Source organism: Geotrypetes seraphini, chromosome 9, assembly GCF_902459505.1.
Source record: "Geotrypetes seraphini chromosome 9, aGeoSer1.1, whole genome shotgun sequence".
Lineage (NCBI taxonomy): Eukaryota > Metazoa > Chordata > Amphibia > Gymnophiona > Dermophiidae > Geotrypetes > Geotrypetes seraphini.
Window position 1 is genome coordinate 181028988 of NC_047092.1, and position 19442 is coordinate 181048429.

Consider the following 19442-nt stretch of genomic DNA (forward strand, 5'->3'; position numbering starts at 1 on the left):
GAGGTGCTGATTGGGAGGTGGAGATGTTGATCTGGATGTGGAAGGTCTTCAATGGAAGGCCAAAGTACAGATCAGAGGGTGGGAATGTACATCAGGTGCCTGAAAACACCACGACCCCTATAACGTGTGATCCAGGAGCATCGAACCATACCTTTGAGGTAGCTTGTAAGCTGGTTATTCATTTACCACAGGACTTGGCAATCTGCATTTAAAGCAGTGGCCTCCAACTCAAACCCTTTACACTTTAATGCATATTTTGGCTTTGTAGGTTCTTGGAGGGCCTCAGAAAAAATAGTTAATGTCTTATTAAAGAAATGACAATTTTGCATGAGGTAAAACTCTTTATAATTTATAAATCTTTACTTTTGGATGAGTCTTAATAATAATATTGTCATTTATAGCTAAAGAAACATATGATCTAGAAACTGTTTTATTTTACTTTTGTGATTATGATAAACATACCCAGGGCCTCAAAATAGGACCTGGCGGGCCTTGAGTTTGAGGCCACTGAGTTGGAGGGCAGTGAGGACAATCAAGCCATTGTGACCTCACTGATGAGGTTGGCTCTTATTGGTGGAATGAGGCATTATGACATCACAATCTCAGCTCTGCTTCCCAAAGGCAAACAGGATGTCAATGGTTACAGTTAAGCCAGTGGTCTCCAACTCAAACCCTTTGCAGGGCCACATGTGGGATTTGTAGGTACTTGGAGGGCCTCAGAAAAAATAGTTAATGTCTTATTAAAGAAATTACAACTTTGCACGAGGTAAAACTCTTTATAGTTTATAAATCTTTCCTTTTGGCTAAGTCATAATAATAATAATATTGACATTTATAGCTAAAGAGACAAATTATCTAGAAACTGTTTTATTTTACTTTTGGGATTATGATCATACTGAGGGCCTCAAAATAGGACCTGGCGGGCCGCAAGCATGAGACCACTGGTTTAAAGCTTGTCTTTGAACGCACCTTGGTAACTTCCCACCTGAATCTCCATTTCATTATTGATCTCCTGCATATTCATTCTGCTTATTCTGAAACAGTGGCGTAGTGCGGGGGATGCAGACTGCCCCGGGTGCCGTGTAGGTGGGGGGGCCCCGGCACCTCTCTGCCCCGCTTTGCATGCACCACCCATCCCGTACCTCAGTAGCGCAAGTAACTTCTGCCTCTTGCTCACACCAGCCTGGTTCCCCTCTGAATCACTTCCGGGTCACAGGGCCAGGAAGTGATGTCAGAGGGAAACCCAATGCTGGCGCGAAGAGCGTGCTGGAGAAGCCACTCCTGCTGGCGAAGATTTAGAGGTAAGGGGGGAGAGTGCAAGTGTGGGCACAGGGGGAGAGTTGGGGGGGGGGGCAGTGCCCCGGTTGCCTCCTACTCTTTCTACGCCACTGTTCTGAAAACATGCTTTGCTGGGGAGGGGAGGGGGTTGCCATAACAGGTTTGGGAAGCCCTGCTTTAGGTGTCTGTAGCGTATATATGGGCAGGCAGAGCCACTAAACCATTGCACCTCTTATTCACACTAAGGGTCAGCCTACCATAGACGCTCATTCAAAAACATCCATTATGACCCAGAGAAATGTGACACTTCAAGAGAAAACAACTGTGCTTTTCTCATGATTAAAATGAGGCTATTGAAAGAAAGGTGAACCTAAGAGTTTTACATAAGTGATAATCTGCAAAGCAAAGATCAATTCTCAGTCATCCTAGGTCATGGTAGGCTAATGAAAAAGAACAAATGTGTGAAGACAGCAGAGATAATTTGCCAGCTGATGCCACCAGGACATATCTCGATATTAAAATTTCAAAAACGTGGAGAAAAAGGCCTCGGCCTAGCCTGCCAAAACAGGCTACCAGCTCTTGCAGCCGTATTCTATAAATGCTAGGCGGCAGTAATTGTTTTAATTGGCTTTACTCAGCATGGTAATTGAGCACATTGTTTAAAACCAATTAAAAACTCATTTTCATTTTAAGTAGGCACCGGGAAGTGTCTACAGTAGAGGCGCTGAAATCGCATCTACAGCAGAATGCGTAACAGTGGCTGTGGTTAGGGGCAGAGTGGGACGTAGGCGCCATTAGGTGTCTTTCGCTAAAGAACTTAAGTGTCTGCAATGTAGGCCAGTAAAATCCTGGCCTACACCGCAGACACCTAAGCTGTCAGGTAGGTATCAGCGTGGTACAGTGGCTAAAGTGACAGCCTCAGCACCTTGAGGTTGTGGGTTCAAATCTACCCTGCTCCTTGTGACCCTGGGCAAGTCACTTAATCCCCCCATTGCCCCAAGTACATTAGATAGATTGTGAGACCGCCAGGAGACATGCTTGAGTACCTGAATAAATTCATGTAAACCGTTCAGAGCTCCCCCTGGGAGAACAGTATAGAAAATTGAATAGTTTCTGGTAACCAGAGCTGCTACTGTGATGTCACAATGCCTCATTCCACCAATAAGAGCCAACCTCATCAGTGATGTCAGAATGGCTTGATTGTCCTTTACTTGGCTCACTTTTACTACATTTTGATTTCTAGAGTGGCGCAGTGGTTAAAGCTACAGTCTCAGCAGCCTGAGGTTGTGGGTTCAAACCCACACTGCTCCTTGTGACCCTGGGCCCCAGGTACACTAGATAGATTGTGAGCCCACCAGGACAGACAGGGAAAAATGCTTGAGCACCTGAATAAATAAATAGTGTGAAGAGTTTCAGCCTCTGATAACCAGAGCTGGTATTGTGACATCATAATGCCTCATTCCACCAATAAGAGCCAACCTCATCAGTGATGTCACAATGGCTTGATTGCCCTACACTTGGCTCACTTTGACCACATTTTGATTTCTAGAATGGTGCAGTGGTTAAAGTTTCAGCCTCAGCACCCCGAGGTTGTAGTTTTAAACCCACAATGCTCCTTGTGACCCTGGGCAACTCACTTAATCCCCCCATTGCCCCAGGTACAGTAGAGAGATTGTGAGCCCACCGGGACAGACGGGGACAATGCTTGACTACCTGAATAAATGCATGTAAACCGTTCTGAGCTTCCCTGGGAGAACAGTGTAGAAAATTGAACACATAGTCTGAAAAGTTTCTGGTAACCAGGGCTTATACTGTGATGTCACAATGCCTCATTCCACCAATAAGAACCAACCTCATCAGTGATGTCACAATGACCTGATTGTCCTTTACTTGGGTCTCTTCTAATACATTTTGATTTCTAGAGTGGCGCAGTGGTTAAAGCTCCAGCCTCAGCACCCTGAGGTTGTGGGTTCAAATCCACACTGCTCCTTGTGACTCTGAGCAAGTCACTTAATCCCCCCATCGCTCCAGGTACATTAGATAGATTGGGAGCCCACCAGGACAGACAGGGAAAAATGCTTGAGTAGCTGTAATAAGGAATTCTACCTGTGAACAAAAGCATGAGCTCCCACATTCTAACCAGGAAATATGTTAGTAAAGAGGAACCACCTTACCTTATTTTTTTGTTAATCTTTCTTATTGTGCATTTAAGCAGACTAATAATGCAACCACACCAGCTAATCCAAGTATGTGAAATGACATTTGAGTGAAAGAAGACCCAGATTTGAAGTTCACACTGCAGGATTATACTTGAGGTGAGCTTTTCCAGGCGTGCATTATTTGCAAACCTTTTGCCAACTGGGGGATGTGCAGCTGTTTTAAAAACATTGCCGGTATTCACGTTATTCTACTGTGTCATTTCTCATCTGAAATGACCACCCCAAAAAGGCAAACCAAATAATGTTTCACATTTTAGTGTCCTGGAAGCATTTAAGCGTAGACTTAGAGGACTCGCCTCTGCCTCGAACCTTCTGTAAAATAGCTCCAATCTACATACCACAGTCTACCCAACAAGATCAACCATCACTGGCACTACCGTGCCCTGTCATACCGACACGTCATCTCTATTACCTAACACATATTATCATGTGCCGTTATGTACTTGCCATTCAAGTTTCAAGTTTATTCATGTTTTTGGATTAAACGCTTATCCAAAGGTACAAAGCGTTGTACAAAGAGTAAAAAAATAAAAGGACATTAGAAACATAGAAATAGACGGCAAATAAGGGCCAGGGCCCATCTAGTCTGCCCACCTTAATGACCCTCCCCTACCTGTCCATGATTCATTAAAGGACATACTTGGGTAACTGCTTTGTAAAGCCAGAAGAAACCATAGGAAAGTAGGGGAGAAGTACAATTTTTAAAAGGAAAGTACATAAGGGGGGTGGGAAAAAAAGGATTGCTGGCAAAGATATATGTCAAATTTGGAAACTGCTAAAATTATTAATTTTAGAAACTGCTAAAATTGATAAGCATTGTATTTTCAGTTAAAGGCATCTTTAAATTGCTTTTAAATTTCTGCAAATCTCGTTCCATTCTTAGATATAGGGGAAGAGAATTCCAAGTCATTGGAGCAGTTACAGAAAAAATAAGAGCACGGCGAGTCCCGGTTATTTTCAGGGAAGGGACGTTAAGGGTAAAATGTGAAGTAGATCTAAGAACTCTCGAGGGGGTCATACGGAATGAAAAGTCTATCTATAAATGCTGGGGCGTTGGTTTGTATAGTCTTAAAAACTAAAAGAGCAATTTTATATGTTATCCTATGTGTAACAGGCAGCCAATGAGCTTTTTTTTGTAGTAATGGGGTGACATGGTCAAATTTTTTAGAGCCTGAAATTATCTTAATTGCTGCGTTTTGAATAAGTTGGAGACGTTTTATATCTTTTACGTATGCCCCCTTTAATAAAGAATTACTGTCTTTGCTGATACTTCCACACGTTGCCAGACATCCCATGCTATACCACACCTAGCATATATTATCATTCACAGGTATGTATTTGTTTGCCATTCCATATACAGTGCTCCCCCGGTCATTTGCGGTCGACGATTCGCAGTCCCAGTCATTCGCGGTATTTTCCGACCGCGAATGACCGGGCAGGAGAGAGCAGCTGGAGCGCCGGCGAATGAAGGAAATCACTCGCGGTATGCTCCGACCGCCTCTTCCTGCACTAACGTCGGGCCTCACCAATCAGGAGCTGCTTTGTACACTTTTCAGAAGGATCTTTAATTTCTCTGTTAAAGCCTAGTGTACAGAATGGGAAACATGCATCGTCCTTTGAAGTACAGAAGAACTAGAGAAGATGACTTTTTAACTTGTAGTGCAGAGGGTGTGGGAAGAAGAGGGAGAGGAAAGGGGACTTCCACTTGGGTTCTGAAGCCAGTTCTAATGATGGGTTAAACAGGTCTGAAGTCCTTTTGGGTGGAGTCTCTGATTTTAATCTCATTAGGAAGGTGTGCACTTCAAAAGCACACCATGGTCATTTTTCCTTTGGCAGTAGTTGCAATCAGGTTTTCAGTACTGTGAGGCACTTGTAATTATTGATGGGAGACAACCAGAAGGACCATCATGGAATACTCAATAAAGCTGAAGACATCCCCTTGGTAAGAGCCGTTCCTTAAGTAGATTTGCCATTTTTTCAGTCCAAAGGTGTCTATTATATAGCTTACAGCTTCTACAAGTTTATATTAGAAGGAAGTAATATTTTTAGGATTGCCCCTTTTACCAAAATTCTGAATTGAAGCAATGTATATATTTCCATATCTAAGGTAGGCTAACCAATTTAGCGCATGCTAATGATTACTGCATCCTAAAGCCCTGATTCTAGTAATGGCTTTCGAAGTTAGGCGAAGGTCGGCGTCCTACCTCCACCTATCGTAATTGTTTTAATTGGTGATAAATGGCGCGGTAATTGACTGTAAAATCAATGAATAACTGATTTTTAAAAATGGAGGTGCCTAAGGGCTCTTCCAAAATGGCCGCCGCTCTCCCGTCTACAGAGGCGCTTTATGATGCCTAACGTCACTGTAGACGCGGCTAACGCTGGAAGTGGCATTAGGTGCCTCCGTAGCTGCGATTCTCATGAAAGGTAGACGCCGTAATATAGGCCTTTAAAGCTTTGGCTTACGTCTCCGGTGCCTACCTTTTTATAAAGCCATGATTCTAGAAATGGCACCTTGACACGCGATCAACGGCTGTTTTTTTAGGCGGCCACTGACAACAGCGCCGTTTATAGGATTCAGCCCTACATGCTAAGACACCCATTACATCCCCATGACTATCTTAGCATTAGTACATGCTAATCAGCAAATTGATTAGTGCACCTTAGCGTTAAATGCAATGACAAGCCTACGTCATGGTCTAACCTACTGTTTTTAGCAAGATCAACTCGGATGTGTGAAAATTCAATAATGCTCAGATGTACACTTTCACCAGAAAGATACAAGAAATGTCATATAAGAAGTGAACAGTGCTGCTGTAGTTTAAATAAAAGGAGCATAAAAAAAAATGGAGGAAAAGCCTCAGACTGGAACCCTCCCACCACCACAATGGTGGTCCAAGGTGGTTGGGCGATCACCTCAGTGGCAAAAAACCTCCATTTACTCTACCACACTATAAAAACTTTAAGCAGGGCTGTTTGTGCAAAAAAGATAGAAGAGACTTTCAACTTGTCTTCGGTTGATCGGTACACCGACGGTGGACAGCGTTTCAAAAAGAGTCCCATTTAAAGGTATGTCATAGTGGCTTCTCTTTACATCTCTTTTTGAAGTTGTGCACAAGTCCAGTCTATTGACACAAGATTTTATTCTGGTTTTAGTTTGATCGGATCGTTTTACACCCTGAGGCAGCAGACTTGTGAAACGCTGGCCACCGTCGGTGTACCGATCAACCGAAGATAAGTTGAAAGCCTCTTCTATCTTTTTTGCACAAACAGCCCTGCTTAAAGTTTTTATATTGTGAGAGAGTAAATGGAGGTTTTTTTGCCACTGAGGTGATCGCCCAACCACCTTGGACCACCATTGTGGTGGTGGGAGGGTTCCAGTCTGAGGCTTTTCCTCCATTTTTTTTTATACTCCTTTTATTTAAACTACAGCAGCACTGTTCACTTCTTATATGACATTTCTCGTATCTTTCTGGTGAAAGTGTACATCTGAGCTAACCTACTGTTTTAACACGATGGCTTCGCTCCCTAGTAAATGATGCTGTGTTTGGCGTTATGGAGCACGAAATGGAACTGCACATTTTTTTAAAATGTTATTACGTGTAACCGATGTTTTTGTGCATCGCTGCAAAGATGTCGTGAATGTGTGAAACTGTCATGAGTGAATTTGCAAAAGCATTAAGCCATTCTCTGCAAAGCATGCAGTGCAAGGGTTTCGCTATTCCTTTGCAAAAGCATCTATGCACTCTGCTTCTTGATGTAACAGGAACGTGGGGAACAAATCTGTTTGTGGTCCAGTCTTGTCCTGTGCTGAGCAGCACTTTTGCACCCTAGGAAGGTCCTGAAATTAATGTCTGTGAAGTTCAGTGATCAACAGTGGCAAGAATTCTTAAAAGAGATGTGTACTCATTGAAGTGACAGAAAAAATGTAATGTAATGTAATGTAATTTATTTCTTATATACCGCTCCATCCGTTAGGTTTACAGAAAATATACATTAAGATTAGAAATAAGAAAGGTACTTGAAAAATTCCCTTACTGTCCCGAAGGCTCACAATCTAACTAAAGTACCTGGAGGGTAATAGAGAAGTGAAAAGTAGAGTTAGAGGAAAAATAAAAATAAAATAAACATTTTAACAAGACAGCATTGATCTAAATACTTTGGAAGGTAGAAGAGAGGAGAGAAAGGAATAGAAGCAGAAGGGGGAGCCGTTGAACAGTAGAATTCTGCAGCATCCACTATCTCCTCCTCTCCCTATTGGCTAAGGCTCTTAACATTTGCATATCTTCTTCCCATTGGCTAAGGCTCTTTGCCTGCATTGTGATGTCATAGAGCTTTATGGTTATAGAAACCTAGAAACATGATGGCAGATGAAGGCCAAATGGTCCATGTAATGTAATGTAATGTAATTTATTTCTTATATACCGCTACATCCGTTAGGTTCTAAGCGGTTTACAGAAAATATACATTAAGATTAGAAATAAGAAAGGTACTTGAAAAATTCCCTTACTGTCCCGAAGGCTCACAATCTAACTAAAGTACCTGGAGGGTAATAGAGAAGTGAAAAGTAGAGTTAGAGGAAAAATAAAAATAAAATAAACATTTTAACAAGACAGCATTGATCTAAATACTTTGGAAGGTAGAAGAGAGGAGAGAAAGGAATAGAAGCAGAAGGGGGAGCCGTTTGAACAGTAGAATTCTGCAGCATCCACTATCTCCTCCTCTCCCTATTGGCTAAGGCTCTTAACATTTGCATATCTTCTTCCCATTGGCTAAGGCTCTTTGCCTGCATTGTGATGTCATAGAGCTTTATGGTTATAGAAACCTAGAAACATGATGGCAGATGAAGGCCAAATGGTCCATGTAATGTAATGTAATGTAATTTATTTCTTATATACCGCTACATCCGTTAGGTTCTAAGCGGTTTACAGAAAATATACATTAAGATTAGAAATAAGAAAGGTACTTGAAAAATTCCCTTACTGTCCCGAAGGCTCACAATCTAACTAAAGTACCTGGAGGGTAATAGAGAAGTGAAAAGTAGAGTTAGAGGAAAAATAAAAATAAAATAAACATTTTAATAAGACAGCATTGATCTAAATACTTTGGAAGGTAGAAGAGAGGAGAGAAAGGAATAGAAGCAGAAGGGGGAGCCGTTGAACAGTAGAATTCTGGAGAAATTGAAATGATAGAAATAGAACAAAACAAAGACAAAAGGCAAAACAATAGATAAGATTAAAGATAAATCATAAGCTGGAAAGAAAGATAAAATAAAACTTTGTCTTCAATCCACGGTTTCAGCATCAGTGATGAAGTGGAGCAAGTAAGTTTAGGAGGAGCGATTGACGTTTCCAGAAAGGGCTTCTTCAGGGAAGAGACTTGGCAGACAGTCCCAGGATGCCTATGTCTCCTCCCCTGCGATGTTCTCCCATCCATGCATTCCCTCCCAGACACACTGCCCGTGCCCCAGCCGCTCCAAGGAGGCTGCCCCAGATGAGGCCCACGGTGAATGCAGGATTCTCTCCTCTGCGGGAAAGCCGCCCGGAGCCGACAGTCGATCTTCTTAGCGGATTGCATGGGGGGAAGAGTTCACACTCTTGGTAGGATCGGGTCTGTGTGCTCTCGGTGGTTGTGGCTGGTCTTGTTGCTGCTTAGGTGTAAAAGCAGTTGATCTCCTACTTCTGATAATATTTAAAAGCAAGCATATTGATTTTTCCAACGGAATGCTGGGGGAAGAGCTTACTTGTTTCATCTTTTCTTTAAAAAAGAACAATACCAAACTCTCCACAGTTTGGGGGGGGGGGGAGGGGGTTTCCGTTATTAATAATAAGAATAGCATATATAGTAAAACCTTGCATAGCAAGTAACGTGGTATGTGAGTGTTTTCCAAGGCGAGCAAAACATTTTATTAAGTTTTAACTCGATAAATGAGCTTTGTCTTCAAGAACGAGCACGTATACAGTGTTTCCCCGCGAATTCGCGGTTTGCGGTTTCAATCATCCGCAGTATTCTCAGACCGCCTCTTTCTGTCCTAAAGTCGGGCTACACCAATCAGGAGCTGCGTGTCAAAGCAGCTCCTGATTGGTGTAGATCAGGGATCTCAAAGTCCCTCCTTGAGGGCCGCAATCCAGTCGGGTTTTCAGGATTTCCCCAATGAATCTGCATGGAAAGCAGTGCATGCCCATAGATCTCATGCATATTCATTGGGGAAATCCTGAAAACCCGACTGGATTGCGGCCCTCAAGGAGGGACTTTGACACCCCTGGTGTAGACCGACTTTAGAGCAACAAAAAAGGAAGGAGCGGTCCAACCTTATCTGCAGAAAAAACCAACCAGGAACAAACAAAAATCAACTGCAGATGTGTACAAGATGCAGGCAGAATTTATTGTGACAAATATAAATTTATAAAAACCTTTTTCCCAAACAAGGGACGCTTTACAGGAGTTGGCGATTCTCGGCACATTGGACCTTTTGGTTTATGATTTTTTTATTCCATATTTTTTGTGGCATATTTTTCAAACCTTTTTGCGTATTGGACCCCTGACGAAGGTTTGTCGGGTCCCTTGTTTGGGAAAAAGGTTTTTATAAATTTATATTTGTCACGATAAATTCTGCCTGCATCTTGTACACATCTGCAGTTGGTTTTTGTTTGTAGACCGACTTTAGTACGGGAAGAGGCAGTCGGATCATACCATGAACGATTTCCTTCACTCGCTGGTGCTCCGGCTGCCCTCTCCTGCCTCCCCAAGCGAAAAACCGTATTCGCGGGTTTTTTGAAATTCATGGGGGTTCCTGGAACGAACCCCCCGTGACTATCGGGGGACTACTGTATGTGCATAACGTCAAGTACACACATTATACGCGTGTCGCTTCGCATCACAGATTGCAGCTGATCATAATAAAAGCATCATAATAATTTATTTTCTTATATACCGCCCTACCAATAGTTCTGGGCGGTTTACAACAAGAAAAAACTGAAACATTTCAGGGAAGAAATACAATTGAATAAAATACTTATACTGTACCTATTTAAATCACTAACCTATTGTTAAAAGTTAGCATATAATTTCACCCGCAGTGGAGTGACTGTTCGAAACGAGCGAGGTCTTGCAATACAAGTGCGTACAGTACTGTATTTTGTATTAAAGTTTTTGGGTTGTGGAACGAATCGTTTGAGTTTCCATTATTCCCTATGGGGAAATTCGCTTTGCTCTACGAGTGCTTTGGATTTACGAGCATGCTTCCGGAACGAATTATGCTCGCAAACCAAGGTTTTCTTGTAATAATAATAAAGAAAATACCCCGAACACGCCACTTTTTAAAATGAAGTAAAGTAAAAATGGAAACCATAAGCAAAATGAAGTGACAAATTTCCCCAACGTATATCGTTAATTCTTAAAGATAAATAAAAACAAGAAATAAGATCGGGAATGGTATTATGGAAAGAGAAGAGATTCAAGTGCCAACTCTCGCTGGATTTCATCATGCTTCTTAAACAATAAATACATCTGTTGGGCTGAGAGAGATTAAAGCTGTCACCTGTGTTTCACCGGTTTCCTGTCTCACACACGATTTCAAGTTTCAAGTTTAATATAAATTTGATTGATCGCTTATTCAAAATTCTAAGCGATGTACACGTCGGTAAAATTACAGATTTTTAGAGAACAAAACAAACGACAAAAACTACATTTTGTAAGACATATTAAAGACTAACCTTACAAACGTATTAAAAATAGAAGGAAGGAAAGAGAAGAGAAATACAAGTTGTTTGGTAGTAAATAAGACATTTATGGTAAAAAACAATGGGAAGGGAGAGAACCAGGTACTTCGAAATAAGGCTCCTAGTCAGGCTTTCTAATTATCAAATGCATCCTTAAAAAGAAAGCTTTTTAATTTGCTCTTAAATCTGTCCAAGTTGCGTTCTTCCCTTAAATAGAAAGGGAATGACTTCCATGTTTGAGGGACTGTGACAGAAAAAAGGAATTGTCGCCATGTATTAATCATTTTAAGTGAGGGAATTATTAGTAAACTAGTGTTTTAGCCCGTTACAGTAATGGGTGCTAGAATCCTGACCCTGACCCCACCCGTGGCCCTCCATCTGGCCTCCTGGACCCCCATTACTTACCCGAGGACGTACCAACCCCTCCTCCCTTAGTGCCCCAAAGCACTGACTCTGTTGCACCCCTTTTGCCATCTTTCCCTTTCCTGTCCCCTCCGTCCTTCTCTCTCTCCTGCTCCTGCTGTACAGACAAGCAGTCTTGAATGCTTGCAAGGTCTGCTGGAGTATATTAGGGGGGGATAGATTCTGTAAAAGTATAGAATTACCAGCGCTTTTTCTTCTTTCTTTCTTTTTTTTTGTGAGCTACCTAGTCTCCAGGGTGACAATTCTTCATTCAGGGCACGCGCCCACTGGCCATTCTTCCGGCCGCGTGCCCGCTTCCCCCAAACTGGAAACAGGAACCGGAGGCGGGAAGGCGCCGAAGTGGCCTGACAAAATGAAATCCAAATCCTGGCGCCGGCCATTCTTCCGGCCGCGCACCCGCTTCCCCCAAACCGGAAACAGGAACCGCAGTCGGAGGAGGAAGGCGCCGACATGGGTGACAAAATGAAATTCAAATCCTGCGCCGGCTCCGGTTCTGCCAGGCCATTTTGCTCGGGCCGCTTTGGTGGACTGGATGGAGGACCTATAGAGCAGGGAGGCCGGCGCTTTGCAATTTCTCTTCCGGCCGCTGGCACTGGTAAGCGCGCATATGCACTCCTGCCGCCATGGACCTACTGATCATGGATCAGAGATCACGGAAGCACGCAGGTAAGAGTGCGCATGCGCGCTTAGGGTTTTATTATATTAGATGTTGATCTTTGACCTCAATAATCTAGTTGCGGTGTAGGGAATTAGTAATTTATGAATAAAAGCAGGAGCTTCGTATAGCAAAGATTTGAAAGTAAGTAGGCTTAGTTTATATAATATACGGAGAGCTACTGGGAGCTGATGCGCTTTCTTAAGGAGAGGCGACACGTGATCGAATTTCTTAGCTTTCATAAAAGCATTTTGTATAATCAGTAAACGTCTGAGGTGCTTCAATGCATTTGACGCCAGTTTGTCTAAGGGCTCCTTTTACTAAGCAGCGTTAGGGCTTTAACGCACGGAATAGCGTGTGCTACATTGCCACGTGCGCTAGACCTTAACGCCAGCATTGAGCTGTGTTCTAGCCGTATAGCGCGGGTTTAGCGCGCGCTAAAATGCGGCATGCGCTAAAAACGCTAACGCAGCTTAGTAAAAGGAGACCTAAGTTTTCAGTTTCATATACGCTCTGGCGACTATTGAAAACGGAGACCTGCCACTTGCAAAGTAGGTTCTGCTCAGGGATTATAAGTGTTGACTCTCAAATTTATACATCCAATATTGGCAAATAAATTTCTCTGTTTCAATGAGGAAATTTATACCATATCCACTAAACATAGAATCCTCATTTATCCATATACTCCAAACCTCTTTTGTATATACAGTGGTGCCTTACACAACGAACTTAATTGGTTCCAGGAGCAAGTTTGTTATGCGAAAAGTTCGTTATGTGAAACGCGTTTTCCCATAACAATACATGTTAAAAAAAATAATTCGTTCTGTAGCATAAAATATGCTAAGATGACATAAAAAAAGATAAATTTATTCCTGCTATGTGTGACTGTGGTATTCTGTTAGCATGATATTTCTGTGTAGCATTCTATAATAATTTGGCTTATTCAATTTTCTTGATAGTAGAGGGGATATATGTGAAGGGGAGGGGAGACAGGGGTTTTGTTGATCCTTGCTGTGTATTATAATCACCCCCCACATACTCCCTAGTACCTTTTTTAATTCCTCCCATCTTTCCCAGCCAGTGGCGTACAGGCCAGAAGCGCAGAGATCAGGAGCAATTCCTCTGCACGCCTGTGTGGGCCCATGCCGATCTCCGAATGGCTGCAGTTAGTTCTTGTGAGTCCCGCGAGAGCTGACTGCAGCCATTCAGAGATCAGCGCAGGCCCAGGCAGTAGCACAGAAGGCTTGCTCTTGATCTCTGCGCTTCTGGCTGGGAAATTTGCTAGACCACCAGTTACGAGTGAGCGGGTGAGATTAAAGTTGCAGCAGTGGTGGCTTTTTTAAAAAAATATGTGGCGGCGGGGGGAGGTTTAAAAATATGCGGTGGCGGCAGAGGCTTAAAAATATGCAGCGGCGGCGGCAGGGGGGTTTAAAATATGGGAGCCAGGCGGAGAGAGGGCAGTTAAGCGCAGTGCCTGCGCGGAAGGATGCAGCTCGGGCGACTTCGTTGTGTGAAACGAAGTTCGTTGTGGGAAGCAAGACCTGAAGTTCGTTGTGCGCAGCGTTCGCTGTGCGAGGCGTCCGTTATGCGAGGCACCACTGTACAGTACTTTTCTAGAATCTTCTGATATCATACATTTCACCGGATCAGACCGAGGTCCATTCAGTCCGGTGCTCCGCACACGCGGCGGCCCATTTAGGTACTCCTTTCTGGAGACCCGACTTTACCGTATCCCTCAATATGATATGCAAGAAGGTGTGCATCCAACCTGCGCTTGAATCCCAGTACCGTAGTCTCCGCCACAACCTCCTCCGGGCGTGCATTCCAAGCACCCACCACCCGCTGTGTGAAACAGAACTTCCTGGCATTTGTCCTGAACCTGCTGCCACTCAGTTTCAGGCTATGACCTCTTGTCCGTGTCACATCAGAAAATGTTAGCAATGCTGCTTCTTGGTCTATTATATCAAATCCTTTTAATATTTTAAAAGTCTCTATCAAGTCCCCTCTCTGTCTTCTCTTCTCGAGGGTAAACAGTCCCGGTTTCCTGGTAGCTCAAATGCTCCATTCCTTTGACAAGTTTCGTGGCTCGCCTCTGCACTTTCTCCAACAGAGTTATATCCCTCTTGAGGTATGGAGACCAGTGTTGGACACAATATTCTAAGTGCGGTCTGACCATTGTTCTATAAAGTGGCATTATGACATCTTCCGATCGACTCCATTTCTGGCATGGCTCAAATTTCATCTATGTTGGGAGATGACCTCGGTGGCTACTTCTGTATAGAATAAATCTGTTGAAAGTGCAGAATTTCAAATGTAGCTAGCCTCCTCATTGGCCCTCTCCCCTATCTTATTTATGGAATTTTTCTTTATCATTTTCAATATTTTCAATACTTTGAATAACTTAGTAAATAATTTGGATCTTTTCCAGATAAGCCCCGCCACTAATGGAAAAAGTGCACGCGCCAAATGCTAAGCCCCGCCACCTTTTGCCAGCGCACGCAACCTTAACCAGTGAAGTTCTCAGCACAACGCCCCCACAACGCGGCGCGATGTGTATTAAGTAAAGTGTGGGGGGGGTTCCCCCCCCCCCACACCCCCGTCGGAGCACCCAAAAAATTATAAAAAAGAGGATATGAAACTTAACATTATAAAAAATAAGATAAACTGTCGACCATTTTTTTAAGGGCTCTGACGGGGAGGCGTGGGGGGGGGGAACCCCCCCCCCACTTTACTTTATACAGATCGCGCCTCTTTTTTATAATCTTTTTTGGGTGGCGGGGGTGAACTTTTTGGCGGGGCTTATCTGGAAAAGATCCAATAATTTAATAAGTGACTTAGCCATGCCAGAAATGATATAGGGTTCAAATGGATAAATGAAAGAAAACTAGAAAAAATGTATGATATCAGAAGATTCTAGAAAAGTATATACAAAAGAGGTTCGGAGTATAAGGATAAATGAGGATTCTATGTTTAGTGGAACTCTCAAATTTATGCATCCAGGCGTAAGTTAAAAAATAGCCACCAAGTCCAGCACATTTATATCATTGTAGCTAGTACTGCATGCTGTTCTCTCGTACATTACGAATAACCAGGTTGATTATTAGCGCGATTCAACCAGGTAGGAGAGTTTTTACCTGGCTAAATCATGCTGACAGGCCCAGGTGCTGAGATCTCTGTGGCACTTAAACAGAGCGCGGGGCATATTCAGACCATATCTCGAAGTCCGATTTGGATTTTTGGCACTAGACGTCCAAAATCGGCAGTGGAAAAATCTCATTTTTGAAAGTCAAATCACCATACGTCTACGATTTTTTTTTTTTAAATCGTCTATCTGGACGTCCAGGCCATTGGGTTGCCCAGACCGCCAGGACATATATCTTTATACCACATTTTTGAAATTTTGTTCAAGTCCTAAATGCCCAAAACATGATGCCAAACTAAGCAATGTAGTGAGCAAAAGCACAACAGACAAAAATTCAATGGCAGACGATATGATGCATGACCTACTTCTACTGGAGCGCTGGTCTAGGTCCTGGGAACTCAGTTTCAATGCCAAAAAATGCAAAGTCATGCACCTGGGAAGCCAAAATCCATGCAAGATTTACACCCTAAATGGCGAGATCCTGACAAGAACTGAAGCAGAAAAAGACTTAGGGGTGATTGTCAGGGAAGACATGAAGTCTGCAAATCAAGTGGAGCAAGCTTCATCCAAAGCAAGGGAAATCATAGGTTGCATACGCAGGAGTTTCGTCAGCCGTAAACCTGAAGTCATTATGCCACTGTATAGATCCATGGTGAGACCGCACCTGGAGTACTGTGTGCAATTCTGGAGGCCGCATTACCGCAAGGATGTGCTGAGACTGGAGTCGGTACAGAGAATAGCCACCAGGATGGTCTCGGGACTCAAGGAGCTCCCATACGAGGAGCGGTTAGGGAAGTTGCAGCTCTACTCACTCGAGGAACGTAGAGAGAGGGGAGATATGATCGAGACATTCAAGTATCTCACGGGCTGCATCGAGGTGGAAGAAGATATCTTCTGTTTCAAGGGTCCCACGGCAACAAGGGGGCATCAGTAAAAAATCAGGGGCGGGAAACTGCACGGTGACACTAGGAAGTTCTTCTTCACTGAAAGGGTGGTTGATCGCTGGAATAGTCTTCCACTTCAGGTTATTGAGGCCAGCAGCGTGCCAGATTTTAAGGCCAGATGGGATAGACATGTGGGATCTATCCGCAAAGATAGATAGGGAGGGTCATTGGAGTGGGCAGACTTGATGGGCCGTGGCCCTTATCTGCCGTCTATTTCTATGTTTCTAAGACTATTTGGATGTGGGAGGGGCCAATCTTGTAATGGACTGGCCACCCGGACATGTCAACAGAGCAGTGGGGCACTTTAGAGGGCACTGCTGTGAACTTTACAAAAAAGGGTGCCACATAAACATCTCATCACAACTCCCATATAGGTTATGGTGAGACCCCCAAACACCTCCAAACCTTACTCTACCCACTTGTCTATAGTACCAATTGCCCTTATGGCTGCAGGCTCATCTATATGGCAGTAGAGTAGGGTTTTTTTGTTGTTGTTGGGGGGGGGGGGAGAGGTTGGAGGCTCACATTTTCCATCATAAATGTGGTTAGAGTGACTTATAGCCCACTAGTCTCCCCCCCCCCCACAGGCTATTTAAGATAACTGTGTGCAGCTCTGCTAGGCTTTCCTATACCAGGTGCTGATGTTCTGGAGACAAGTATGTACTTTTTTTATTCTGATCTTTATGGGGGTGTGAGGGGGGTCCATGAACACTGGGGGAGGGTGTGTGGGTCTTTATTTTGTCTCTGCAGTCGTTATCTGGTCATGCTGGATACCTTTTTGGCACTATACCTGTTTTCACATCGTCTAACTCTCAACGTCTAAATTTCGTCCACGGCGTTTAGTAAAACATTCAATTACCCCTGCAGGATGACTAAGTCTAGGTCGACCCCTATCCCACCCAAATACTGCCCTAACCACTCCTCCAGATTCGCACCTTTCAACTCTGGGCACACAGCGGCATTCAAAGGCATAAAAAGTCCCACTACATGTCCAGAAAGTTGGTTTGGTTGTCGGCACATGAACGACTTGTCTATTAGGATGTCTAAGTGCTTGCTTGGGCGAGTTTCAAAGTTTTGATTATGAGCGTACCAAAGGTGACGAGGTCCACCCCAGGTATAGCCAGTGGGAGGGTGGACCAGTCACCCTTTGCCTGCAGCTTTTGGCTCTGTCAGCCCCCTTGAGTATGCAGTAAGGTTTTGCAAATTTGTTACACAATCTAAGACAGGCATTGTTGTCTGTGTAAATGTAGGCCAAATTTGATCTACTGGGTATAAAGAACAGACTTTTTTATTCAGGCTCACCACTTCAGGAAACACTCGTATCTCCTGTGGTTTTCCTTTTAACAGCAAAGAAAATATACCATTTCTCAAGTCATCTTCCCTTCTTCATTCCAGGGATAAATTACTCCTTTCTTCCGTGCACTTTCTTAATTCCAGTTACATAATTCAGAACAGACCTGCTTCCTGGCAGCGTTTGCAAAGAAGAAACTCTTCTCTTTCTCCTTCTCGCTCAGCCCCTCTCCGCCTCTGCTACTGGCTTACGAACAGAGGAGTCTCTTCAGTGGAGGCCTAGCCAGCTTTTGACGTCGGAGGGAGCAGAATTTCGTAAAATAAGTCCCGGAAGGACTGGGGGGAGAGGGGGAGGGCTGAAATCTGCATTTGCATAGGCAGTTGGTGACTCACATTTTCGAGGAGGCTCAAGTAGGCCTATGGTGGGATGGGATAGGGTTAGGGCAGGTCAAATTTACATCCTTAGGGTGGTGATACCTGTGTTAGCAGTAAAGGAACAGTGGAGGTACTTTCAAACACCGCAGGGAAGGACCCCTTTCCTACAAAGCTGCGCGGCAGCAGCCCCGAAGCCCTTTAAGGCCCTCTTTAACTACGTTGCACTAACTGATTGGCGCGTGCTAAACAGTACCGCATGCATGTTAGTCCATGGACGCGTTAGCGTTTAGCGTGGGCTAATTCGATTAGTGCGCGTTAATCGGTTAGCGCATCTTAGTAAAAGAGGGGGGGGGGGAATCTCTATGGGCTTCGGGGCCATTACTGCGCAGCTTTGTAGAAGAGGGGGTATATCTTTCTAGTGCAATTCCACCAGTGTTCTCCCCCCCACCCCATATTCCATGTAATTATGTGCCAAAAAAGCAATGCAATAGTAATCCTGTGTTTACCAGCAGCCATAAATTGATTGGCCTATCAATGTTTTTGTTAGATTGTCAAATGATCAATAAGTTTCAAATGCACAGCCTTTAGTTTATTGTTAAGTTAATAGAAACAAAGAAACATGATGGCAGATAAAGGCCAAATGGCCCATCCGCAGCATCCACTATCTCTACCTCTCCCTATTGGCTAAGGCTCTTCACATTTGCATCTCCTCTTCTTATAGGCTAAGGCTCTTTACACCTGCATTGTGATGTCATAGAACTTTATGGTTATAGAAATATAGAAACACGGTGGCAGATAAAGGCCAAATGGCCCATCCACTGTGTCCTCCTCTCCCTATTGGCTAAGGCTCTGAACATGTGCATCTCCTCTTCCTATAGGCTAAGGCTCTTTACACTTGCATTGTGAGGTCATAGAACTTTGTGGTTATAGAAACCTGATAGCAGATAAAGGCCAAATGGCCCATCCAGTCTACCCATCTGCAGTAACCATTATTTCTTCCTCTCTCTAAGAGATCCCACATGCCTATCCCAGGCTTTCTTGAAATCAGACACAGTCTCTGTCTCTACCACCTCTTCCGGGAGACTGTTCCATGCATCTACCACCCTTTCTGTAAAAAAGTATTTCCTTAGATTACTCCTGAGCCTATCACCTCTTAACTTCATCCTATGCCCTCTCATTTCAAATGAAAGAGACTCAACTCATGTGTATTTATGCCATGTAGCTATTTAAAAAGGCAGTGGGGGGCGGGACTGGGGTATAATGGGGTGGGGATAGGTGGAACTAGGAGTCTGGATTTTCCATTTGAAAAATCTGGTAACCCTACACGCAATCGTCAGTGACAATGATACCATTTAGATTGAAAATCCAGGCCATTGTGAAGTAATGCAAAGCCTT